Source organism: Malurus melanocephalus, unplaced genomic scaffold (genome assembly GCF_030028575.1).
Source record: "Malurus melanocephalus ecotype Western Australia unplaced genomic scaffold, MMel_1.1 scaffold_108, whole genome shotgun sequence".
Lineage (NCBI taxonomy): Eukaryota > Metazoa > Chordata > Aves > Passeriformes > Maluridae > Malurus > Malurus melanocephalus.
In genome coordinates, this window is record NW_026623340.1 from 581,967 (window position 1) to 609,295 (window position 27,329).

Genomic DNA, 27,329 nt, shown 5'->3' on the forward strand with positions numbered 1-27,329 from the left:
GAATACAYCCTGGAAACAAACCACAGCCTGTCCCCAAACTGGGCACCTGGATTACACACCTGGGCTGCAACAAAACTCATCCACAACTTCAGCCAAGAAGTTTTGCTTCTGTTTCTCTAGCCTCTGGCAGGCTCTGCAGAATCAGGCTTAGCTTCGGTGTCAGTACTTCTCCCAACCAGCTGCAACTCATCATATGATAATCCCATCTTCAGTTGCTAAATCCCTCCTTTTCAGTGCACATTTCCTTGTATTAAGCCAGTTACTCGCCTGTGGCTCCCTATTCTTTCAGAATTTCCCAAGACTCATTCTTTTAATACCCAGTATGTGTTTTTTCCCCATATAAATAAATTGCTTCCATCACTCCCAACATTTTAAATAGACAAACACATACACATGGCCTAAGATGCATGTTCTAACCCACATATTATACTGTAAGTCTGACAAATCCCATTTTTCAACCTCTGAAGTGTAGGGGGGGGGAAGTGTTAAATCAGGTGTAAAGAAGTTGTATATTCTCCTATGGTGAGAAGTTGCATACCAAAACTTAGCACAGGGTGCACAAAGTTTTATAGTTTTGTTAAGAAAGCTGTGAAAACARCTTTTTTTCTTGATGAAAATTGTGAAACACTGACTGTTTTCACATCCTCAAGGCTGATTTGTGTGAACAACAGTTAACAATAGTATCATACACAGCAATATAAATCACAGCCTACATTAACATATATTGTATCACTGTAAGCTACATAAKTACATAAAAATGAACACAGCAAAATCAGAGTTTTATAAGGAAATTGAAAAGAACTGAGAATTTCCATCAGAACTCCAACTTCTTTGTTTCACCTCTATATTCCTGCTTTTCTGTTAACATGCACAATGCTCTAATTTCAAATTCTTGCAATGCCCAAGTAGAACAGCATAGACATGATGCAATAAATAAAAATACTGATTTAAGTCATATGTGCAACTCAAACATATTGAGTTAAATATTTAAAGTTTCCAGATCCTTATTTCTGTTTTTATAATTTACACTCTATGGGGAAATGGTTTTAAAACCAAATCCAGGTTTCAGAAGTACATTGATTTTAGTATAATACTCAGTAAACTCTCTACTATATTTAACTGGTGTGCTTGCACAAGTGTATATATACATGCAGAAAATGCCTTTAAATCCAGCCTTGAAAAAGACTTTCCCAAAAATCATAGAGAATGTGATACTCTACTGTTCCATATAGTAGGTGTTATCCACATTTCACCTTCGGGAAATGAACAGAAATTAAAAATTCTCTACCAGTGTCACTGAGAGACCCTGATTAACCCATATACCCAGAGGCCAAGGTAATTCCACGGCATCCCTGGAGAATCTGTAATGCTGCACCACACACTACAGGCAGGAGCTCAACCACAACACTCAGCATCCTGACACAGCAGACATGCTGAGTTTAAGTAGACATACTTGTTTTTTAATTTCTTCCATACATTTAATGACAAGTTCAATAACCAACCTCCAATTCTATTTATCATTTGGCTATAAATGGCTACATTTAAAATTATAGATATAATTCTACTCTGTCAGCATTTTTGTTCAATAAAAATGAAATTCCCAACTCTAAAAATCACTGTATTTTCRAACTTAGCTAGAGTGATGTAGGTGGTACACAGAGCAATACCATCACGAGATTTGAGTGATACACAGACCATATCTCACATCTCCACAGAGCACCTTCCAGTTACTTCCACATGGACATTGCTTAYAACCCTCTTGTCTATCCAAGGAAATACTGTGCCCTGCCTGAAAGCTCCACTAAAACCATCCCAGCCCAACCTGTCAGGTGGCTGAAGGGGCTCACTGGAGAGGATTCCAGCTCCCAAACGTTTCCAGGATCAGCCAGACAGCAAGTACAGACAGTTCATTTCACAAAAACTTAATGGAGTGTATGGCCCTGGGTACTTAATACAAGCACTGTCAAGACATCTAAGAAAAAGTCTCAGCTGCCAGCGCTGACAAGTGTGTGGAATTATTTSTCACACTTGACTAGATAAGAGACCAGTGGAGTGGGCTGGGGTGAGACTCCTGTGCATTCCCACACTGCAGCCATGTGCTTCCCTCCAATTCACTGGCAGCATAATGGAATCTTTCTACAAGGCAGTGTGCTTCAAATGTCTGTCATATGCAACCACACAATCCTCCTTTCTGCATCTCCTGCTTTCAATTACCCAGCCTCTGCGTTCCCCTTCATATTTTCTGAAAAAGACAGAATGCAAGCCCAAGAAAAATCTTCAGGTTATTAGCTAGTATAATTCATACCATCAATGCCTCGTGTGTCAAGCTGTGATTGGTTAAACAGATCCATAGTCCCCACCAAACCAGAGATGTGACTGGATAAGAAGGTTTGTGGGCAGTGACCCTGCAGAGCAAACAGCCAATGGGTGCTTAGCCTGGGAAAATTCAAAGTATAAAGAGGCACAGCTTTTTGAGAATAAAGGATTTCTTTGAACCACTACAAAAGGTCTGTGCGCTCTGTTCCCTCACTGTAACAATTTATTGTGGTCAGTATGTGTGCACTCATTAACAAAGACTTCCAAAAAGCTAATTCTTCCCTGGCTGGTGTTTACACACCAAAGCTCTCTTTATCCAGAGCAGTRGATGGATGCAGTCTGCTTTCTTTGGGTATACACCATCCTCCTACACAGAGAAATGGGACCTTAAAATTCTGCTATTCTTCATAACAGCAGAGAAAGCAATGTTTTTCACTTATCAACATTTACCCTGCAAAACCACATTAACACTGAGCAGCTATAACCACAAAGGTGCAGATTCCACTATAAACTCATCAATTATCTTAAACTCAAATAAAATATGTTCACAATTATGACTGCAGAACTACAAAACAAACTGCTCTGGACAAAAGCCAGGCAGGTACATGTGATACACAGGTGTTGATCTAGTCCTAATTAGGCAAACTCAAATAAATTTATTTAATTTATAACTCTATTACTGTATTGTACTACCATGGACTTCACAACTTCATTTTCTGTTCCATTAGCTGCTGCAGCTTATAAGTTCTAACATGCAAGTTATTTTGGACAAATATCTTTTTATGGAATGATGCTTGGCAATGAAGCACAGTAGAGACCAGGTTCTCAATAAAGATCTCCTGATGTTAACATAGTGCAATAGCAGCATCACTAATTCACATCCTGCATCACTGCCCAGTSAATTCCCATTCAGACATCTGGGGTTTTTCAAGGGCCTGCCAGAAAAACGTAGGTGGGTCTGTATCCTCTGTGCTCCTGTTCAGAACCTCTGCAGGCCTAGTRCACCTATAAAATCAGCTCTATGGATGATGGAATTTCTCTTCTGTTTRTATAACACCTTGTAAAAACGAGGGTCTACACTGGACTAAGCCAAGTACTCGTGATTTTTCCACTACCTAAAAATAYCTAAGCTTTTATTATGAAAGCATATACTGTCAGGAAGTGTTTTTCAGAACATAGGCTAGACCTCTGTATTAAGGATCATTGCAATCAATTAATTGTCTGATATGGAAGATAATGAAGTACCTCAAAATGTTATTTGTTTGCAATATTTCTTCTTCAAATTGAAAGRGRGTARGTTTRAATTAGRTATTAGGRAAAARWWYWTTTYTSTGWGRGKGKKGWGRSSYYSKSRCASWKKYYYMSMRRAGMWGYKGYKGYYSYMYCMYYKSWRKWRTYSWMSRMSRSSWKSWWCRRSGSKKSKWGSMRCCWSSKGKRATRRYRGRWGKWSTAMKWWGKKGCAMCACAAMATTAATATMATGAATTTGCAGAATTAAGGCCCAGGGAGCAGAAGTAGATAAAATTAGAAATGAACATGAGAAAATTAGAATGACTATGAGACAACAGTGCATACAGTAAAGGCAGATGCTTTCTAATTCACAGTAGAAAGAGCTTTACACCTGAGCAGCTAATCTACTTAATGGGTGCTCAAAGGACCTAAAAAAGCCAGCACAGACAGCATTAAATTTCATTAACTCACACTTTCAAAAAGTTCTGTCACTGTACAGGCAGCAAATCGTGTTTTGAATGCAGWTAATCAGCCATACAATGAGAACTGAGAGGGACAACCATAAAAATAAATGGAAATATTTCAAAAGCATTTCTTTATAATGCTGGTTTGGAAAAGGATCTTTGCTTAAATTCTATTCACTGATAAGTGAACTCCTCCCTACCCAACCAGTTAACAATGTTGTATCAGACTTCCTAAGGAGATATCATTAACTCAATATCAGAGACCAAGAAAGAAGAAGATTACAACATCCTAATTACACAGATATGCACAACATCAAATGGGGCAAGATAATCACATAATTCAAYAGAAAATTAAGAAGGTTAAACCACTAACACTTTAATCCCAACCACAGTAACAAAATCAGCATGAAGTCACAAATTACAAGATGCCTACAAGTCAACACACACTGCAGATTTTTGTCTTGTACAAACACCAAAGTCCAGTGGCTGCATTATCCCACCCCAAAGGTCCTGTCACTGATTCTGCTCATCACGCAGGAGGGAAGGGAGCTCAGGGTGAGTTTTCCTCAGCACCTCCCTGGAAGATCCCCCAGCAAACAGCACTAGGAAAGCTGAGTCTGAAATCACTCCTCAGTGCCCCACATCCTATCCCAAATCTCATAAATTTGTAATTACTAAAGCATCAGGAGACAAGAGATAGGAGGAATGGCTTACCTGTAAAATGAGAAAGCAGTAACTAAAGCAAGTAATTTYTTCCACTTTTAAATATCCTAGTGGTTTTTGAGCTTTAATCAGCCCCTTCCTTGCCCAAAATCTGCCATCCACCAAAAGACATGCTTTAGAAAGGAATTTTTAATGCCCTGTGGGACCAAAGTGATACATTTTAACCCATTTCTYCTTAATAAATGCAATGATTTTAATCAAATTTGTTCAGAGGACAGAAGATTAGTTAAAGAAGAGAAGTAACTGGAACATTAAATTAAGGTATCACTGGGAATTAAAAATTTAATTTTCTGTTATTATCAGTGGTATATTATGAATAAAGAACATAGAATATGCAATTAATATGCAACACAATATGATCAGCATTTGAGAAAAATGAATTAGATATGTAGGACAAAAAAGAGATGAATTCTAAAACCAAATTCAATTTGCTTTACTCTGTTCAATCTTCCTATGGGCCTMTGTTCAAATATTTCCAGGTATGGGAAGAGTTTCTGATGTATTTTAAGGGGATTAGGGCTCATGACAGGCAACCCCGTCTATTTTCCTAATCAAGACAATTGAGACACTGACAATTTACTAGACTGTAGCATTTTTTTGTGTAAAAAAATAGTACTGCTAAGGATCTAATTAAGTTTCCTTTAGCTAAGGCTGATTACTGCGTAAGTTTTGAATTCCCAAGTATTTGAAACTCTTCAGAAAATAAATAGCCAATACAAAGGTTCCTTTTATTGCCACTTGACTCCACTCGGATGCAACAACGCATAAAACAAACCAAGTGCAGGTGTGTACACAGGCACATTCAGGWTTTGTGGTACGTGTTTGGGAGCCTRTTTCCAGATTCCTTAACCTTCCTCCTCCTATCCCATCAATCTTCCTCTTCCCCAGGTGACCAGATTCTTTAAGYACACTAGAGCTCAAACAAAAACCCTACACACGGAGTTCTATGTTGTATATTAAATATGTGTGAAGGGACACAGACAGGCCACCAGTTCTGCACATCTCAGAGCTGCAACAGTCAACTTTATGTATGTGTTAAAGTTTAAAAAGGTTCTWCTCTTGGTTCAATAAGATAAACCAACAGTGCTTACATGAAACTAGCAATTTTTTCATCAGTTTTTTCTACACACGGTTCATTTTATCCATCTAGTCTAATTGCATAAATTGACAATTATCCGCTTATTCCATGTTAATCTACTGACATTTTATTTCTAACAAGCCTTGTTTCGTGCTTTTTCAAATCATCTCTCTTCATTTTTGACAACCCGCATTTTTAGAAGACATCTCTGATCACCCAGACTGACCTTCTGCACTGCACAGGCCAAAGAATTTAACTCAGCAATTTCTGCATTGCGCCCACATGCATCTGGCTGAGCTAGATCACATCTATAGTGATACACAACTTTTTGATTTAAATATTCAAACCAACAGCAAATGATAAATTTGTTAATTTCTGTTTTGGATCTCTGTCTATGGTTGTGACCTTCAGATTCACAAAAATAGTTAGCTCATTCTTTCCATACATTTAGTGCACAGGATGAATTTCCATCTTATCCCTAAGGTTCAATCATTTGGTCAATCCTCTCCTTTTCAAAAGACAATTATTATCTCATGTCAGTTCTCAGGCCCAATAATGGCCCCGAATTTTCTTCCATTCAAAAGAAAACTCAGCAACACAGAGCTGTCAAAGAAGTTCTGTAAACTGACTGATTTGTCCACAAAGAAATAATGTGAAGCAAAAGCAGCAGGTGTTGAATACTACTCAATGCCAAATATAYACTGGGAGATAACTCCTTAGGAGTTCTGCTGCAGCTCAGAGATCAATAATTCTGTGCTTAAGCTTGTCAAGTCATAACATTGCATCTCACGCACCCCTTTAGAGTGACAGCAAACAAGATGCAATTTTAAGAGTCTTGTGAAGAGTTTTCGTGAAGGGAGGGTTGTGAAGTACTTTTTTTCAGAGAGCAGGTACAGTATATATTGAAATACTTTTTTTCCTTAAAAAGAAGAAAAAAAACCAATACATTTTTAAAATTCCAGTGCAGGGATTTTTTCCCTGGGGTTTGCTTGAAGTTACAAAATCAGTTGCATGTTCTGAAATAAAACCACTTATGTCACACCACCACACAACTGGGACACAAAAGGTACTTAAAGACCAATCAGCTCTGGGCTGACACTGCCCTCACAGTGGTAATTACTTACAGGGTTATGTTCATTAACTTCAAGTACAGTAGCTTTGAAAAAGTCCCTGTTTCACACCTCTCAGGGAGAGGACCACCCTGCCATCCTCTCATTTCAGGTGTTTGCTGAGCCATAAACTGTCTTCAGACAGGCTTCATGTTCTTCCTCATGGTCAGAGATGATCTAACCAGGCAGGGGAGCAAGAAACCAAGACAATACCTAAATCATATTACCAAAACCCTCTCTCGAATCAGAAAACCTAAGTTAACATTTGAAGGAAGTCCTTAACAAAGGGGCAAAAGAATTCTCCCGAAAAYATGTCCTTTACTTTACTGCAATTACTTTAGGTGATCAAGTTTAAGAGAAAAAAAGCAGTACAGTAAAACTGAAAGCAAAAGGAAGCAAAATATTTTCAGTGATTTAAACTCTGTTTTTGAAATTCATATTCACAAAAGATTTAATAATCTAAGAGGAAACAGGAAACCTAAAGACTGAGAATATTTTTCTAGGTGAAACATATTTCAAGGAAAAATAGATAAGTAGTCAATAAATATCTCAAAAGTTAACATTTTTTTATTCTTTACTCCTGTAGAGAGCTATAGAGAAGCACAGTGTCTTYAACTGAATAGATAAAGGTATCTGCTTACTCAGCCTAAATAGAGTTTAAAACTTTTGCTAAAGCCAGCTCTTAGAACTCAAGGCCTGTCAGATAAAAAATATTGAATACATTCTGGCTTGAGAATAAACCCATACATGGACACTATTTATTTTAAACTACTGAAAAGAGCATTAATTGGTGTTGCATTTACAGTACAGGTGTGCTGCTGGAATGCAAACAAGCACAGATTATGCAGAACGAAGGACAGGCTGCGATTTTGAAATGTTAATTAGAAACACAAGGGATATGAGAGCATAGTGGAAAAAAAAAATGAATGTGCTGATGGTGAGAAAAAGAGAAACCTGCTAGAGCAAARTATAGAGAGTAACACTTCCAGTAAAAGCAGCCACATGTAGTTGGCAGAATCAAGTGTGTACATACAACTCCAATGACCAAAGAAAACCCTGGGTTGGGCAGTGACCATCAGGCCATCATCCTTCTGAGCACAGTGCCTACAGACTCGACAGGCTCAGCACAGACCAACTGCATCTCCCACTGAAATCACTGAGAGTTTTGTCATGTTTGTGAATGGAGAATAATGGACATGGAAACTCAATGGGATTTCAAAAAAAAAAAAAAAAAAAAGAAAACTATGTCAGACTTGAAAAACATCGATTTGCTCAAATTCCAGCACATTTTTCACTGTGAACTCTGTATCAAGCTTCTCAAAAACAATAGACCTGCTACTTCTCAATCTGAATTTCAGAAATWAAAAGAGGTCTGTGACTCTGCAAAGCCATTATTGCTAATTCTGTACTGAGAAAGGATTATAATAAATACTGCATGGATTAACAAACATTCCAGATTATTAAAAAAAAGGACATTAGAAACACTCAAGAAYTATTGTTTCCCCCTTCCTTTGTTTCAGATCCTAGACCACCAATGTTATGATTCCATGAAATACATCCATGTGGGCAAGGATTGAAAATCTCACACCACAAGTGACTTTAGTGGCTAAGTAAACCTCAACCTGCCATTAAATTAAGACCAAGACCATAAGGCCATTGACTGCTGTTTCAGCTCAGGGGTCATTTTGAACTTAACATGCCAYAGTCAAACACAAGCAGCCCGGAAAGGGTTCACAGGGCCTCTCCACAGTGGGTAAAAAGACCAGATTACCATTCCACAGAGTTTACAGCATAAATTGATCTCCACACCACAAGACATTGAAGATGATGCATCAAGGACAAACATAAGCTAAGCAACTTTAGAGTGTTTTACATTACCCATTTTTCAGGTTAATAGATCTTTACACTGGTACATTATTCCGTCTGAGGCCACCGGAGTTATACTACAGTTTCTTTACCAGATTGCATAGTATTTCTTCAGAGTTCCTATCTACTTTCAAATTTAAGCAAACCCCAGGGAAGGCAGCAGTTCTGTATTTTTGTTGATAGCTTTGCTACTCTACCCCCATCTCTCTCAAGAGAGCTTGTTAGGTGTAATACCTCTAAGAAAAAGGTTTAAGCAACAGTTTGTTCCAAATCCTGAGGAAAGTAAAAATAATTTTAATTACATTCTCATTTCCATGCCAGGCCATCTTCTTTACTATGACATCCAACTACTTTCTATACTGCAACAGAATTTGAGAAACAAATGAAAAAAACATCCCTGGCCCCTTAAGCTCAAAAGGCAGTTTTATTTATCCAGCAGTAGGTATCTGAAATGTGTATCATAAAAATACTATAAAAACAGTTGAACAGATATTTCTTAGAGCAAAAGAAGGCGAGAGAAAAATCTGCAGTATAGCTTGAAGACAAGCCTTCACAGCTGCATTTGTCAAGCTTCAGCTGATTCTGAATATATCCATTCCATATAGGAAAAASCCAAATGAAAAATAACAGCAAAAAGAAAAAGATGTCAGCCTGCTTCTGTTGGTTGAAGGAACTAATATCACTATAAAAGCTATCAAACAAGGTGTTCTCACTTCTTGTTCCAAATGTACTCCTACAAACACTGCAGAATCACCAAATTTTTCAAAACTAAAATGTGAAGCACCACATCTCCTGCCAGCTGCCACATCCATGCCAGAGGCTTCAGTTCTGGCCCAACCTTTTATTTCTACTTGTGTCTCAACATGTACCTATCTTGTAAAAATAACTGCTAATACACAGCTTGTAATAAATGCTACTCCAAGACCCCACAACAAATCCAAAAGCTCTGAAGTGACAAAGTCAGTGACTCCCAGGACAGTGTTTTAGGACATCAGGCACAGCTGATTTTCACAGAGGGCACAGGTGGACTTGGAGGATCCAAGGTGAAAATAACAGGAATACTTAACCCCTGAAGAGAAGCTTCCCAAAAAAACCTGAACCAGCCTACCTTCAAACTCCTGTCTCTAAACAATGCACTGAAATGTGAGGCTTTCCAGTTCCATTTTCTGCCAGCCTCACATATTGGACAGCCTCCTTGTTGAAGCTGAAACCTCTGTTACTTTAATTACAATAAATCTGTTGTACAGGTGTTTTGTTCAGGATCAGGAGCTGGGATGATTTTTTCAATCAAAAACTGTTCCATTTCTTGGTTATGGCTTCAGCTTTTTGTRAGAATAAAACCATTGCAAAACATTTATCTCTGTGGAGATGAGCTCTCTTCCCTAATGCACTGAGACGCCTTGGAGCACCGAATGCATTCACACGAGGATGGTGAAACATTTTGCTTTGAGCAGTTCTGTATCCATGCATATAAACAGAATCTCCAGCAGGTAAGATTCATAATGTTGCTGAAATCCATCTGAGCCTTGTCATCGACATCACCAGGATAGGGATGGTTTATTCATGGAGGGAGAGCCATATTCTTTCTAAGAAAAATATTTTAAAATCCTTACAACTGGCAATATGTTACATAAAGGGGTTTCTTAACTAAACAGCTTGAACAGCTCGATTTCCTGATTGCTGATCGGTATTGCTGATCACATTTAAATGTCACTCCAGCCTAGCATTTGTGCTTGATCCTGCTTCCATTAAAACAAATGTCAGAACTCCCAAGAAGATTATCTCCTTCATAGRCCTTAAGGCTATATGAAACACTCCTTTTGAACTCAGATGTGCTATAATTAGAACAGCATAGTCTTAAAGAATTATTAAGTATAGTGAGAATACCRTGAGGATTCTAAATATTATACCGCTGCCCTGAACTACTATTCAGCTTCTACATTTTCTATTTCAGCTTCCATATTTTCTTTAGTTTTTCAATAGTCATGTAAGAAATAATGGTATATAACTTGGCTGGAAACTTATTTTCGCACACTAGGTATATTTAGCAGCTAAAAAATAGTGATTATGCTCCCTTGTTTGAAACCAAAGGCTTACTTCATGTGTCATGCAAGAGAGTCACCAGTTCTAATTTGCACATATGGAACCACTCATGCCTTTCTCTGTGCTAAGGCATGCAGCCTCCACAAAATCACAGAATTATTGACCTGWGTGAAATAGTCAAGGCAGGCCTTAAATTTAATGCTTCCTCAATTAGACTCCTGAATTTTTGCTGCACATTCCCAAAGCCTCTACCAATAGCAAACCAGACCTCAATGTCTGCTTTCTTCAAGAAAAGAGCTTTATTTTGGGATATGGCAGCACTTCCACTAGTGCAGCTGAAAACCTAAGTACAGGAAGGATTAATGCTGAGTACAAAATGAAACMCAGCAGAAACACACAGGTCTGGTGGGCTGGAAAGAATCTCCCAATTGCAACACACTTCACAGCACAATGGCAAAGACGTTCTGCAAGGGAATAATAAAATTAKGGTAAAACAATATCCTTGTGGATTTTGGAATTCCTGCTGTGAGCAGGGAAACACGTCAGCTCAGGGGGGTTACAYATAGAATCTTTTCTGATCAAACTCATTGAGTATTTCCATATTTCTCCATCTGAGCAGTGCATGGGCAGTGTCCCTCCCCTTCCAGCTAACACATGCCTCTAYTACAAACTCACACTTAGAGCATTGGTCAGTTAACAAATAAAAATAAATTCAAGCAAAACCCAGTCAAGACTAATTTGCAACACTGTCTCACTGTACAGACCCAGCTCCCCACTGCTGGTGAAAACTGCTCAAAATCCTCATCCTTTAAATTTACAGCATGCTGCCATCAGTGGATTAGTTTACACCAGCTGCAAAAACTCATCATCTGTAACAAGAGATTCTTCTTGTGYTGGCACAGACCTTCTAATAGTCTTCAGTCCTCACAGAAAACAAATATTTTCCATGCAGTTTTCTTGGAGGCAAACTACATAGCATTCCATGTCGATTTTTAATTTTAAGATAAATACTTTCACTTCCAGTTTGCTACTAGCAAAAATCACTAAAAGCCTGAGCCTTTTACGAGTTTTGTRAAATAAGTATGCTGGTCTAGAAAAACTACTCTTTGTTTTACAGATGATTTTATAGYTCAGTGGYATTTCCATGGCCAGTCATGCACTAYTGCAGTCAGAAAAGATGAATTCATCCCTCTAAGGAATTAATGCAATACTGAAGGATTATGTTATGGTCTTCTAATTACTTTATGGCACCCTACAGAGAGAATCAACTTTGAACAGCAACACATTTCTGTTGATGAAAACATTGCTCTACTTATGTATCATTTTAGTACAGCATGTCAGGCTGTCACAATCTACCTCCTGCAAGCAAGTCAAGCTTTTACAAATGTTAAAAATCCTAATTATTATACTTAATTCAAGAAGATTAAGCCAAATTCTTCCCCAAAACAGTAGAAAAATGAGGGAATGCTCCTAACAACAGATGGTGGGGGGATGGAAAGCCATATTTGTTTCCTTTATATAAAGATTTTGTGCAAAATCATCACTCTACTGGAGACCACTGTTCTTGGTGACAAGAAGTTTGCATAACCTGTTTCTAGAGCTAGAGAAGATTCATAGGAATTGTATTCAGCACTCATAAATTATAGCTGTAATTCTGAAAAAAGCCCAAGGACATACTTATCMAATAGAGCCAATACTATTAACACAATGGCAATTCATTGATTTTTCTTACAGTAATTCCAATCTATATGCAGGCATACGAACTTGGAAACCAATTCTGAATGGGACCTCAAACACTTTTGTTCTAGGAAAATGAAAAAAAAACAAAAACAAACCAAAACAAAACAAAAAACACCAACCCCAACTGTAATTATCATTACTTGTTGCTTAAACAAATAGAACAATTTGTTAAAGAAAAATCAAAATGCAATAGGTCCTGCTAATGCTTTTCYGTGCTGAGAACATTCCCAAGATGCTCTTGCTAAAATAATGACTCCAGGAAATGTAGYCAAAGACACTCCTCTCACCCTCCAAAGAGACTAAGCAGAGATGATCACACCACATGCATCTGAAGTCAGGTTTTGACCAAAAACTCAGGTTTCTAGRGTTCAGCAGGTGAGTTTGGTACCCTGCCTTTGCTCTGCTGAGCTGGCAGCTACTGAACCATTTCACCACTAAGTTTTTTCCTGGTAKGTTCCTGTATGATCTCAGCGATTTTCTGCTGATTAATCTCTCAGACCATCATTAACACGTTAGAGCTAGAGGCAATCGTGAGAGAATGATCAATTAAGCACACGATTAGCAATTTACTATGCCCTGTCCAACCCCCTCAAATTAAGTGGTTCAGGCTTGACCATTGTGCCACAATAAAAACGAGTAAAACACGTTTTACCTCATTATTCCTGTTTGAATAGCAAATTACCTAAAACCAACTCATTCAGCCACAGCAGAGAGGAGCTGCAAATTGTTTGTTAGCATTGTCTTCTCCACGTCCTTTCTGCTGTGAGTCACTTGCAATTTATAAAGCAACAACACAAAACACTTCAGAGGACACCAGTTGGATAAAAGTGTTTTGTAACAGCTAAAAGGGGRCAGCAGCAGAGAGCAGAGCCTCAGACACAAAGAGGTGAGGAATGATTTCTTTATTCCATGGGTGACCTCYCTGAATTCCATGGAATAATATGGAATTTAATTTAATTTAAGAAATAACATTGTGCAAATCAGAAGAAGGGCTAAAAACCAGACTGATTTCAACTAGGAATGATCTTCAGGATTTTAAAGTGCATCTTGTAAAACTTTATGAACAATAACTCCTCGAAACCTTGTCTTTCCCTACTTGACCAGGTAATCATCCCTTATTTTCCCCACCCTCCCCTCTTCATCAATTATTTTTATCTTCATATACAGAAAATCTGTTCATTCCATGAAAAAATCATGTATTTGGGCACTGAGAAGGGTCTGTGATTCATCCTGCTGAAATGAGATCAGCATCCCCATGACTTAGAAATACAGCAACTTCATGAAATTAAAAAGGAAGAGAGATATTTGTGGATGAAACCAGGGTGAAGGAATATTCTGGATCTAGGAGCTAAACAACTGTCAGCATGAACAGCAAAGTCTAATTAGCAGGGAGCTTTGGGGAACAGGATGGCCACCACCAGCTGAAAGGGAATTTTAATAGTTTTAACATTTTCACTTGCAGTTTAACAGAAAGTGATGCAGAAAGATACAGCTCTCGGTGCACTTCCCTACTCCCTCCCTCCTGGCTAAAAATAAGCTCAAAGAAAACCTGTATTAGCAGCACAGGACTGCCTTTGGTTCACCTCCATSAATGGTTCTCATTGGAACAAATCCTTTTTGCATTCAGCTCTTCCTGGGCTCATTCCCAACCTGCAAGTTCCTTAGTGAACTGAATAAGCAGGGGTGGTGTTTGCACGTTTCTCCTTTATTTTATTAATCTGGGTTTGCTCGTTGCTGGGTGGAGATCTTACACAATCTCCCATTGACATTATATTCTAACTCATGACAATTTTGCCATCCGTGACATTGCATCCAGTGCTTGTAGGGACACGCAGCACTCGAGAGACATCTCGTGATTCAGACTAWTTTATGGAATTAATTCCCATACATGCCAGCAGCTGGGGCACAGATATTTACATCTGCACAGCTCCGYAGCAGAATATGCTCAGCTCCACAGAAGCTGGAACACATCAACATCAGTAACACAATCAAATGTGGTTGAGTGAAAATTTGGGGAGTGAAAGTCTAAGCTTCTGCAAATCTGCCAAGTCATATTTAAATATATTTCTGTTCYAAGGCATTTTGGGAGAGTTCTGGATTGGCCTTTGCAGCACAGTTTCACTGCTAAGTGCACACCCCACTTAGACRTGAAATGCTACAGATTTCCATTTAGATTCATCTCAAAACAATTTACTGCATAAGTCAAATGGAAGGGTGAAATTTGGGAAATGAACAGAGTTAAGAATGATGAGTTCTTTATTTTCCTCCCAGTTTTCCTTCCTTCCATCTCTGTTTACAGTAATATTAATTAATACAGGAATAAAACAGCTTCGAATGTCTGGTTCACTCCTTGAAACTATGTCATTATCTTCCACACTGTCAGGATTCATTTTCTACCTTTGTAGAGTCACATCTTCAGGTTTGGTTTGTTTGGTTTTTTTTTTTTATTCTTCTACAATACAAGCGGAACAGCAAGGTTGGGCAGCCCACTGCTGAAAACACAATTTTAGAGACTGCCCTAGAGATCTTTATCAGAAACTTTGTATGATCATGTCAACAAAACTGTCCAAAGTACAAATTAAGGGTGTTCTTTGGAAGTTCTAGTTAACAATTAAATCTGGTAATAGTAATAGCAATAAAATGCAGCAAGATTTTTTTTAAAATATGCTTTGAAAGAACATGCATTGAAAGAGGGATTTTCAGCTGTTTGCCAGATTGCAAAACATGTGTGAACCGTTGATGAAGAATCCCTTCAGAAGTATAAAAACACCACAAACCAACTCTTTTATACAGTTTGAGTTTATTTGTGGAAGTCAGTGCTAAGTGGCAATCTCTTGTCCTATTACTATTTGCAGGTTACACGTCCTGGACATCACAGAAAATGCAGAAAGGACAAAAATTACTCTTAAWTGCAGCACTAAGCCTGTCTTCAAAAATCTTCAACTCCTATTTAAAGGATCACAGGTATTTCCCTGTATGTTAATGAAGTTTCTTTCACAGCAGTTTCAGTAAAGCACAGTACTTTTGACTGCAATCTCAAAAACTGAAGCTGAAGGAAAAATAACTAAGCCAGTTTTATTAAATGTGATTGTAGTTTAGATAGTTTGTATTCAAACCATCTCAACCATTCCTTATAATGACATTTCAACAGATATCCAATCTTATGGTAACACTTTTGCATTAAAAGGGGTAGACAGATATTGCACATTAAGTTCACTTACCCAGCCAGCAAATACATAATAAAAACATGTTACCTCTTGATCTGCTTACAAGCAACAAAATGCACTATAACCATCTAACATGTAGTGAAAGAGTGAGAAATTACAAATATGGAAGAACACTACCAACTTAGACATATGTATTCTTTAGAAACAAATAAAATCACCTAGCTATTCATATTTTATGTGACTACTACCACAACATATTTTGCAAAGTAATTACTACAATGTACAAATACTTCTATAGGAGAAAGTATGAAATAAATCTGGTTTTTAGAGGTAATCTCAAGCGTGGATTGTATTATGCAGTTTTGATACACACTCAAAAAGGTAATGGGTAAGAACTTCTGGCATTTCATCCTTCACTGAAAAGTCAACGTTATTTAACTGTTGCACAAATGTTAATAAAAAGTCGTAATCCAGGGAGCTTACCCCAGGTCAACAGAAGGAATCCAAGAACCATCCAAAGTTATTTCCAAAGTCCAGACAAGAGATGTGAAAGAGAGAATAACAAAGGGTTTGTGACAAAGCTGACACAGAGTCCTCTGAAAGGAGCAAAATCAATTGTGACATTTTTCATTTATTTGTAAATGCCTCCTTGGCAGTATGCTCACTCCGAACGACAGCTGGCTCTTATAGAATAGGGGAGGTGATGGTAAAAAAGAGGAATCCTGACAGTTGCTTTAATGAGATTCTGCATTAGGATCACTCCACTACTTTCCCTCAACAAGGAGTGTGCCCTTCACTTTCAATCTTATATCCTCCAATTCGGAAAGCATTAACCCTATGAAAAACTCAACTCAGCCTCCTCTAATCACTATCACAGCTCTTCCTTCCACCTCCTTTGCCATCTCACTGACATTTATGTATGGAGTCCACTCACAATTTAAAATACCTATAAGTAGCATAGAGCAAATTAAACTTCAACCTGATAGCATTACTTTAATCAAAGTCTAGTTGCAGTGTGTGYGGTGAGGGGACAAGAATCCTGAAACAGATCTTAGCTGATATTAGGAGTGCAAACACACAGAGCTTTCCTTCCAGCTCTAGGAATTATGTTTCTGGAAGCGCYCGATGCAGGAACCTCTGCTGCTCACATTCTCCTTATTACAAAAATAAATAGGGAAATATGTAACATGACAGGGAACTTGCCTTGCAAATATTGAGAGAATAATCATTGTGGGAACAGAAGCAGACAAGGAAATTTTAATAATGGTAGAACAGTGCAACATGATACCAAGTGTTACAGGAAGAGGCTTGAGTGCACTTACTCTGACAACTCTTATCTGACATATTCCACTCTCATGTTTTCCAATAATAACACATTTTTTGTTGTTCAAACTTGTTTTCTAGTSCTATATCACAAATCTTTCAATGAAACTAGATGACAGTACAGAATATATCGTGGTAGCCTCAGGCTGCACTGAAATTAGTATTTTATCCCCTGTTAACATCAGTAAATCATTTGTATTACAATGGTAAGGTTCTGTAACAAAAATACCACCACACACACACACACACAAAAAAAAAAAAACCACCTCTTATACTGGCATTGCTACAAGAAGCCTGAATCCCAACTCTTTTGCATGCTCTAGCATCTTCTAAGAGATTAAACTGGTGAAGGCACAAGAGAACAAGTCCTGTGAGGAGCAGCTGAGGGAGTTGGGAGCGTTCAGCCTGGAGAAAAGGAGCCTCATCACTCTCTATAACCACCTGAAAGGAGATTCAGGGGCGCCCATCTCCTCTCCCAAGCAAAAAGAAACAGGAAAGAAGAAACTGAAACTCTTTAAAATTAGCGTAACGAAGCCCAGCACAACATTAAATCACCTCCTAAGCATATCAATCTCAGTTAACAAATAAGCAAAAACCGAGTACACTTCAGAATAAATTCTCTGGAAGTTTMTTCTGATGGATATCAAATCCTGTCAGTTAAACGACCCCTCATATTTCATTCCTAGAAATATACAGTTACTCCTAGCAACCCTTCCCACTTCTATGGAAAGCAGAAAAGTCCAGATTCTGGCCTCTGCTCCAGTAACAGAGCACCAATGAAAAATAATGAAGTCAGCACRCATTTGGAAAAAAAATTACTATTTAGCTGCAAGGAAGGTTGCTTTATAATTCAGACAGGTGATCTGGAGGCACAGCAGAGCAATAATGACTAACATCACATACTAGAGGGAGTATAAATTTTAATGATATCACTCATAAAACCTACATTTTAAAGGTTACAAAACAGAAACAAGCTTACAAAGAAAACACATAAATCATTCAAGGTGTCAAGTTCCTACTCCTTAGCTATTTTAAGAACTAACAGCCTGTCCATCACTAAATAAACTGGAATATGCTGCATTCATTTACGTAGGACTGAAAAGGGAATGTGCACTAGAGTTCAGCAACCATTCACCACTACGGACTCTATTCTTAAAAACACAACAGTAGCAGCCATTTATAACTTCACTGATTTATTCATTACTAGAYAAAATTAAACAAAACCACTTAGCCAAATTCCCTCACATCTAGACAAGATCACAACAACACAATTAGCACTATAATTATATGGACTTCTAATCCAGAKACATTAATGCACTCCACTACTTGCTCATACACACTTCATTGTAGGCTTTTAAATATGGGACATTAATGGAGGATTAATGGGGCATTCATATCAACAGACCAGATCACTTTATCCTGTGAAGATGAAAGAGAAACAGAGGCTYAGATTATCACTTTTAATTACTTTAATTGGTCTGCATTTGCAACTGTGTCTCTTGTCCCTATACACACTCTATCAACACACAACAGCTTAAATGGCTGGTCAGTGAAATGGTGACTTCGGGCAATAAAGCACTGTCAACAGTGAACCTGGACAGACCTATCATTCAAATCCACAAATCACCTTCTGAGCTGGGTTTTACAGAAATGACATGCAGTTTGGCTCAGTGGTCATTTCTCTTAGTCACAGAAACTGGCACCTCCATKTCACTGCAAGTAACTTCCACCTCCACGGCACAAACACACTGCAGGCTCCCATCTGGGAGCAGCACCCCAAGGGCCAGGCTCACCACAAAAAGCTTCTACTGCATAAGSATTTCTGCATTCCACCTCAGAGATCAGGCCTTTGGGATTCAGCTTCTGGAGCTCACTCTGTTTTAACATTACTTTTTTTTTTTTCTTAATAACCTTTTATATTTGAGCTGTTTAATGGGTAACTCAAAATTGATTTATTCACTTTTTTCAGAAGCAGGCACACATTGAAAGACACTTGAACAAGGTCATTTTGCCTTGCTGCAAAGTCCAACAAGATTATCAGTCAAGGCCTCATCCAAAATCCTCCCATGTCAAACAGAGTATTTCCACTAGCTGGATGTAATAYTGAATGCAGATTTGGGATCTACTCTCGATCCAAATGGGAGTGCAGTAATCAACCACACAACTGCAGAGCTCTCCCTGGCAACACTCATGGGATTTCCAACTGCAACCTTGCATTTGGAATTTCTGCATCCAATTACCATTTATCAGAGGCCACCAATCTCTTAAACTTTAATGGTTTAAGAAAACTCCGTGTTTGGTTTACAAAGGCAATAAACACCTTAATGCTTTCAGTAAGCTTTTTGCCTTATGCTGTGCTTTTAGTTCTGGAACTTCTTCCTGTACCTCTGGAGAAACTTTATTTAAGTAAACTGCTAACCTATTATTTTTCCAGTCATTGTTTTCTCTAGGAAATTGTTTAAGAAGAAAACCCTCAAACAGTGATCTCAGCACTCATACAGCAGTGAACTTCAGATACAGTAATTGCATAGCTGTGAGCTATGACAACTTTCCCATGGGGGAGAAATGACCTGGTAATTCAAGAATGACAAAGTCAAAASTAAGGTAAGCTGGGGGAGGGAAAGGATTTCCCCCTAGGATGAGATAAATATAATTTCTCACAGCAGTGTATATGTCTCTTAAGCCTCAGGTGGTTTTAAGTTAATGAGATTAGTTCCAGCAGGCAGTGAAATCCCAGGATACAGGATTTATATTTCAGCAGTTTTCACTTCATCCAGCAAGCACGGTGAAGTCAATCTTTGTGTCATTTTGTTATTGTCCTGGTTTGGGTCTTGTTCTCAGGCTCAAGCCGGGCTAAAGCACCTCATAACTTTGACTTAAAAGCTTAAGCATCATGTAAAGAGAGTGTTCTTAAATTTTAAAAGGGGGGAGAAAAGCACCAGTCTTAATCTGTAGAAAAGGACTTTTTTATTTAACTTTTCAACTGTGTTTTTATTCAAMGGAATTTGTTCTTGTACTTTAACTAAACCAAGGTCACACGCATTTTTATCCTGAACACAAAAAAAGCCCAGAATGCCCTGTTGCAAGAAACACTGCCTTTAAAATATTRACACCCTAATAGATGGGCATTACCCAGACAGGATGAGTGGCTAGTCAGCGTTCTCTCTGAATGATTGTGACACAGTTTGGCAATGAGCTCCTACCCAGTGACCACCCACTGGATGGACAAGCTGCAGTTTCACTCCAGTCCCCACATCTGCTCATACAAGAAAACCTTCTCTCCTCTATGCCATTATAAGAGCTGTTAACAGAAAGCTTTTAGGAGATAAAAAAATAGGGAAATACTGAGGCCAGTAGATAACACTGATTTCCACATGTTAAGAATTCTTCCACACCCAGCCCAGTTTTGACTTACAACCACTGAATATGAATAACTGCTAATTTAGCAATTGTTTTGCACTCTTGATACTGTTTTGGCTGTGAATATCAATTTAACCTCAATGACACCACCACTGTAAAGAAAATGCATAAGAATCTAGTGTTGCCAAGATGCTTTAGATAGCTCTTTCCCATCCAACAGAGGAATGACCTTTAGTCCTCTCTTGCAAAAATGTGCAGACATCACATCAAGAAAATGCTCATATTAGTCCCAGGCTTCTTTCCAAGACASTCTGATTAAACTTCATGTCCAGAAAGCACACAGAGGAATTATTTTTATTGGGGTAATTTAACCTCAAAATACAATATGAACTCTATTAAAAAGACTTTCTAGAATGCCCAAGTCCATTACAGGGAAAGCTGTGTTTATTTTAGCTTTAACTTACAAGCCTGGCTCTTTAATACAAGCAAATCACACCCACACAGACATGACTGAACTTTTTTGCTGGTTTACTTATTTACTTCTACTCCCAAATCTGCCTCCTCATTCTGTGTCAAAGCACTACCACATWATCTTTACTCTTCATCCTGTCCAGATATGTACTTCAGGCTGTAGCAATTCATTAACCAGGTGCTTTCAGTTAAACATGAAAAGCTCAATCATCTCTGCCAAAAGAAAGGGTGAGTTCCATCACAGCTCACAGGGAGGAATGGCAGAAACTGAAGTTATTCAAAGTTAAGAGACTTATTTCATCTGGAAGAACCTCAGCTGGTACAAACACATATCATGTAACTAAAGAGAGACAACTCAGCAAATGAACATGAGGATTGAGGCCAAAGTCTGACCACAAACTGATTTCTGGCACGATTTAAAACTCTGAAACCTCCTAGGTTGGATAAACATCTAAGCATCCATCATCCACCAYTACTTGGCTGGCTGTAGCATGGAAAAATGCAGCTTTACAGGGATGYAGCATCACATACAGGTGAGATTAAAATGCATTTGYCTGTAAGAYACCCAAATGTTTGATTACCTTCAAWGTAAATACACATTTGCTGTCAAGTTAAACCCATTGAGTATTTCCACACGTGCACAGATCAAATCGTGAAGCTTTCATTTAACTATAACATGCAAATATGAATTCCAACAAYATGAAAAATGAACAACCAGGGTAATTACCCCGAAGTACTGCAATTATGAGTGTCATCAGAATGCATTATGCTTTGTGTTGGCAAAAGAATTATTTTGTAATGGGTCAGAGAACTCCTTTCCACACACTTTCATAACCAGCTCACAAGCTTCAAAAGCGATCTCTTGTAAATCTCTGCCATCATTTCACTATCAGTCTCTGAAAGAAACAGGCCTACCAGAAAAATACTTCTCGAAGTACAAAAACAAGGTTCATTAAAATGTTTTCAGAGTAGAACAAAATGCAATGGTCTGCAAGTATCTACATTTCTTTTAAGGTCAAGAGGGTCAATTAAAATGAACAATTTGGATCTCTCACACAATTGCAAGTCAARCCTCATACACACCACAAGCCTCATACATACCTACCACAAGAAAGAGGCTTTAAAAGAAATATTCATTAATAGGCGTACAATATTCCAAAGGACTTTTGCAGGAATAAAGTGGAGCTTTGTGATTCTATTTTAAATAGTTAATGTGGCCTTAAGGCCTTCAAGTGGCCTTAATCTACTCTGACTAGCTCTTTAAAAAGAAAATGTCTAGATGTTTGCTTGAACCTTACCTTTCTCTTGGTCAGTTCCACTTTTGCTACGTGCAATTTCCTTGTTGAAAGAACCATTGCACAGAAGTTCCCTTATAGAACCTATTATCAGCACTTGGCTGGAGACAGCCCAAAAGCATTAAGCTTCATGAAAAGCAAAAATGGGAGTCAAGCTCTGGATTTTCAGAAGAGCAAGGGAAAATGGCCTGGTTTTGAGAACAGCTTGCTGTACCCCTCTTAGCTGGCAAAGAACTKCAATTTTCTGACTGCACTGACATAAGCTTTGGATGCTCTCTCCTCCATCCATAGAGCTGGTCCTATATAAGTAAGCACAAAGTTGTGCCCTACCATTTCATTCCCAGGAGGCGTGAAGAAAAGCTCATGCCTCTCCGTGTTCAGGTATTTATCTTCTCTATACTTTATTTCTTCTTCTCACCTATATGCTTATCTGCAATATTAAAAGAAAACTATTACCATAGAAAAGTGAGTGTTTTKCAGAAAAAGGGGAGGAATTTAATCTCCACTATACTGCTCTAAAAATGGTGGAAAATGTGTATATTTACTACACACAGACATTTTTTCTGCAGAAATAAGAAGCAGTCTTAATACAAGTGGGGAAAACATCACAGAGTTCAGTGAGGAAATTCCATTTTGAGCATAATCCAAGAACTGCAGCTCTGTCTGGCCTGGGACAGAACACACCCTGTCAGTCTGGATAACACTGGATGGTAAAACTGAGTGATGCTATAGAAAGGCAGCACTGAAGCTTCTCTGCTCTTTTTGCATTGCAAGTATCCTAAAGCCAAGACTACTTTTGAAGAAGAAAAAAAAACAAAGCAGCGAAACATCAAGTTTGAAATCTTCTACTCCCTGAAATTTTTGTTCCTAAGCTCAGAGGTCTGCCTGTCAGAGGTGCATGGATACATCAGAAAAGAATCAACTTCCTTCTGCTGCAGGAATGCACTAGATTAACTTAATGCATAGATGGAACCTCRTTCGGGACAGGAGAGAGCTGCTGGCATCAGCCTGATGTATATGAAAGCAGACAGGCTACAAAGTTTAAGGAGAGTTTTCAAACTTTATAAGACKGTTTTGTGATTAAAAAGGAGATAATGAAATGGGCAGAAGTTGTCAAAAAAATATTTCATTTTGCTTTGCTTACTGAAATAAGTATTGATTGATACATTCCCAGTTTCATTGCAGTAAGCATTAGATTAGGGCTATTGAGCTAACTCAGTATGWTGCATTGCATGACAGCGAGAAAAATTAAACAGTTCAAGCTGTGATCTTGTCAGATCTCAGAAGGCTGGCAGGATATGAGTGATCTAATAGGGAATTTCCACAGAKACCTGGGAAATACAGCTGGGAATTCAGCTCCCATTTCTACTGAGCACATGCCCAGCAAACTTGGAGGCTGGAGGCTGAGACTTCACCCAGGCTTCTGACCACAGCGAAAATTAACAAACACCAGTGGCACCTTTTGCACGTTAATCCTCTCTCAACACAGAACAGCTCCAGCTTACACAGCTCACACAGACAGCAACAAATACAAATGCTTTTGGGGAGTCCTTGAGTGGAGCTGCTCAAGTAATTCTATCATTTTAATGACAGGTAAGACCTTTTTGGTTAAAAACCAGGGCAGTTACAAAGAGGGTGCTCCATCAATCTTCCAAYAAAAAATTCCCTTCACTTTCCATGCTGGCCACAAGCATTGCAGTCTTTCCTGCACACCAACCACTGAGTGGCGGAAAAAACCATCACCCACAGCCAAGATTTTTAACCACAAATTCGTCCTAGAACCACTGTGTACACTCAGCATATCACAATGTCACACATCCTACATTAAAAGGACCACAGAACCATATGAAAACAACAGCAGGTTTCCCCCTTGCATTGCACACCCAGGGAGGAGTTTCCACACACTAATGACACATTCCAATTGTCGAAGAATGTTCTATTTTAAATAAGTGACAGTGTGCCAGTGCTCTGTCAATGTTGTGGCAGGGTTTACCCTCTAATATTAAGATGATTGTCCAGATTGTAGTGGAGGAAATGGTATGTTACTACAGCTCACTAATGGTTTTCACACCTTGGATTCCAGTGGCATGCCTTGGTTGTTTCACAGGACACAACTAACATTAAGTCTTGTGTACTCGCTTGCAATCGATACACCATCCTTAAACCTCAAAAATGGCCAACATAATCTCTTTTAACACTATTATATAAAATTTATCATGTGAACATTAGCAAGAGTGCTCCAGAACAAATTCAAGCTTTTCAATTCCCTCACCAGCCTCACTCCTCAGTGAGTTTTCATGTTGCACTGACTTCTTCACTGMCATAGAATACAAGTATCCCATTCCACTACAGTGGAAAAAATTTCTGTTCCCAGTCTTAAATAAGCAGGGAACATGACTGACTTTTGATATGGAGAGATTGATAACCTTGAGTTTTGAAACCGTACCTCATGTTTCCTTGATCTTCACTTCCCATAAGAAAGGTAGAAAATCCTCATCTGCAAATTACTAAAAATAATCAGTTGCAAGATGTGACCTTGGATAAAGCAATGTTAAATTGGCCAGCAAATTTTTTGGAGGCATCACTGTTATTAACTTGCAATTTTTTCATTTCAGTCTGCCAGTGATGCTTGGCAGGTTATAATTTTTCATTTTCTCACTTGGCTGATGCTCACTCAAGTAGAGATTATGGAGATAGTGGTGGAGAATTTTTACAAAGAATTTTCCCCTTTCACTCTACCATATCAGGCTTCAAACACAAATCATCTCTATGAGGTGGGTTGCCTCTATAACAAGAGTATTGACAAGGATCCTGTCACTATTCCAACAGCAGGAACAGTTCTTGTCTCATTTGGAACTCATGGGCTCTCCAGTGTGTTAATGGACAGCTGCACTTACATTTCAATAGTTAACATACAATAGAAGTTTAAAATCTTAATGAATTTGTACTTTTCCTTGAGGTCATCACTCCCTCCTTTATTTTTTTTTTTTAAGGCCACTGATTCCTTTCTACCAATGGAGGAGTATTCCCCACTCATGACAAAGTTTCTTTGCCTCCACATCACTTTCCCACTCTCTCATCACTTCTTTGCCACTGATTTAATGATAAAAGCTGTAATAAACAGCTCCTCCCAGYGATCACCCTGGAACAACACTTCCTATTTCTTAAGTTTGTGGGTTGGGTTTCTTTTTTACCTTTTTCRTTCCAAATATCCTCTGTTCACAAGGAAAACATCCAGAATACAAATATCTAACTGAACATAAACAGATCCAAAAATGCGCTTTCAATTAAGTTGTTCTGCTTTTGGTGGTGAACCAAAAGCATCCTCCTGCCAGAAGCTCCATTTTGTTACAATTATCTGACTAAAAATACCTGTCCCCCCAGGAAGTCTGATGCAGGAATTGTACATGACATGCTGCGAATATTTGCAGCACTTTCCTCATTATCAGAAAAGATTTTTCTATTACTGTTCTCCGAGTTAGAGTTTGTGCAARAAGGTAACTGTGAGGGRAATTCGAAGAWCACATTAAAGGCTGTACAGCAGAAGCATCAGTCATCACATAAGGCATCATCATCCATCAGAAACTACAATCCACACAAAGCTGGAGACACTATAAGGACATTACTACTAGATACAGCCCTAAAGGTATTAAAACAATCCRGCAAAACATGCCATAGCCTTCTTAATTATCCATTTTCAGCCTTCCTCCTCAAACCATRCATATTCAGTACAAAGCAGCATAGACCTGTGCAATCACTGACCTAAGTGCACAGGGAAACAACTCTCATTTATCTTGCCTTTGTCTTTTTTAACTGTATTTTCAACTATTTATTATCCTACCAAGTGTATCAAGAATGAAATACATGRCAAGACATTGACTGCCATTGAAAATAAGCTTCATTCATTCAAAGAGATTAAATTTTTGGCTGAAAACTACAGTGGCATAGTAAGGTTTCCAAAGTCATATGACTATACAAAACTGTAACTCAGATCTAATTCTCAGTTTTTTATTGCATTTTCTGAAATTTCTTTACAAAGACAGCACAGCATCACTCATTTCACAGGCAGGGAAATGAAAGCACTGGAAAGAAAAGAAGCCTTGSCCAAGGCCAAGAGGAACAGTAGCTGTATTTCAATACTGACCAAGTCTTCAAAATCCTCATGTTTAGATATTTATGTTCTAGATATCTTCCTTGTGACCAGAAAATATTTAAATAAATATGAACAAAGAAAAAAAGGAAAGAAAAAAACAGCTTCCATTCTTAAAGTGAGACAATTTCCCTTCAGTTCATGACTACATYTCCAGCAGTCACACAGTCCAGAGAACAACAGATAATGTTCAGGAGCTCCCCAAGAGCCTATTCCCAGCTTTGACAGAGCTCCCAGTTTTCCATTTCCTGGCTTACAACCCATGGAAAGTTGCTTTTAACATCTGCTGCTCCATTAACACATCCAGCAACACCATGAAATCAGCAGAGAGCACAGGGAACTACATCCTCAGGGCATCCTGCAGCCTCCTGGGAAGCTGCAGCAGGTGAGGAACACAAGTGCACAGCATCAATCCTGCTTCACTTCATGGAGGTGCAATGCTAGTTTGACCATATCGAGTCAATATGCAGAATTATATCATTTCAACTCAAATTGAAAAATTCTGCAAAATTCTGCTCCTAATATTTTTTTTCTTAATTAACTTGGAGCTAGGCAGGAGAATCTATATTTCAGTAATATATAAATGTGGCAYGATAAGCTACTTTTTAAGCAGGGTTATTTGGGGCTTGGGTTTTACATTTTYTTCATTCACCTCTCAAATTGGACTTGTTCCATAAGCTGATTAACACTAATTTAGCTCTGTCAGTGACCACTCGTGCCAGTCAARGCATATCATGTGATGGAGGGACAACACAAAACAAAAAAGGACACAACTGAGCTGTATTACTCAACACAACAGTGCAAAACACTCAAGTCTTTCTATGCATTTCTTTCCACCAAATTAATTCCCTTGAAACTACCAAATTTGCATCAAGTCTGACCTCAGGTCCACTGAAATCCAACAACTGACACGTTTGGATGGGAACAGACATGAATTACAGWTGTGAGCAGCTACAGCTCTCCAGCAATCTCTGCTAAGTAAGGTCTCTGCTTCTT

The 27,329-nt window shown here is 38.4% G+C and overlaps 1 protein-coding gene across 4 annotated transcripts in view; it reads right to left on the minus strand.

Moving 5' to 3' along the window:
* NAALADL2 (N-acetylated alpha-linked acidic dipeptidase like 2) overlaps window positions 1–27,329 on the minus strand; it is a 365,473-nt gene that overhangs the window by 325,141 nt on the left and 13,003 nt on the right. The window contains exon 1 of one of the 4 annotated variants that reach the window (XM_057369376.1): window positions 18,851–18,928. The exons of 2 other annotated variants lie outside the window; for them this stretch is intronic. The gene's annotated coding sequence lies outside the window, so the exon portion shown is untranslated. Of the gene's footprint in view, window positions 1–18,850; window positions 18,929–27,329 lie in introns of those variants that run through there. One more of the 4 variants, XM_057369379.1, reaches the window with a different exon arrangement.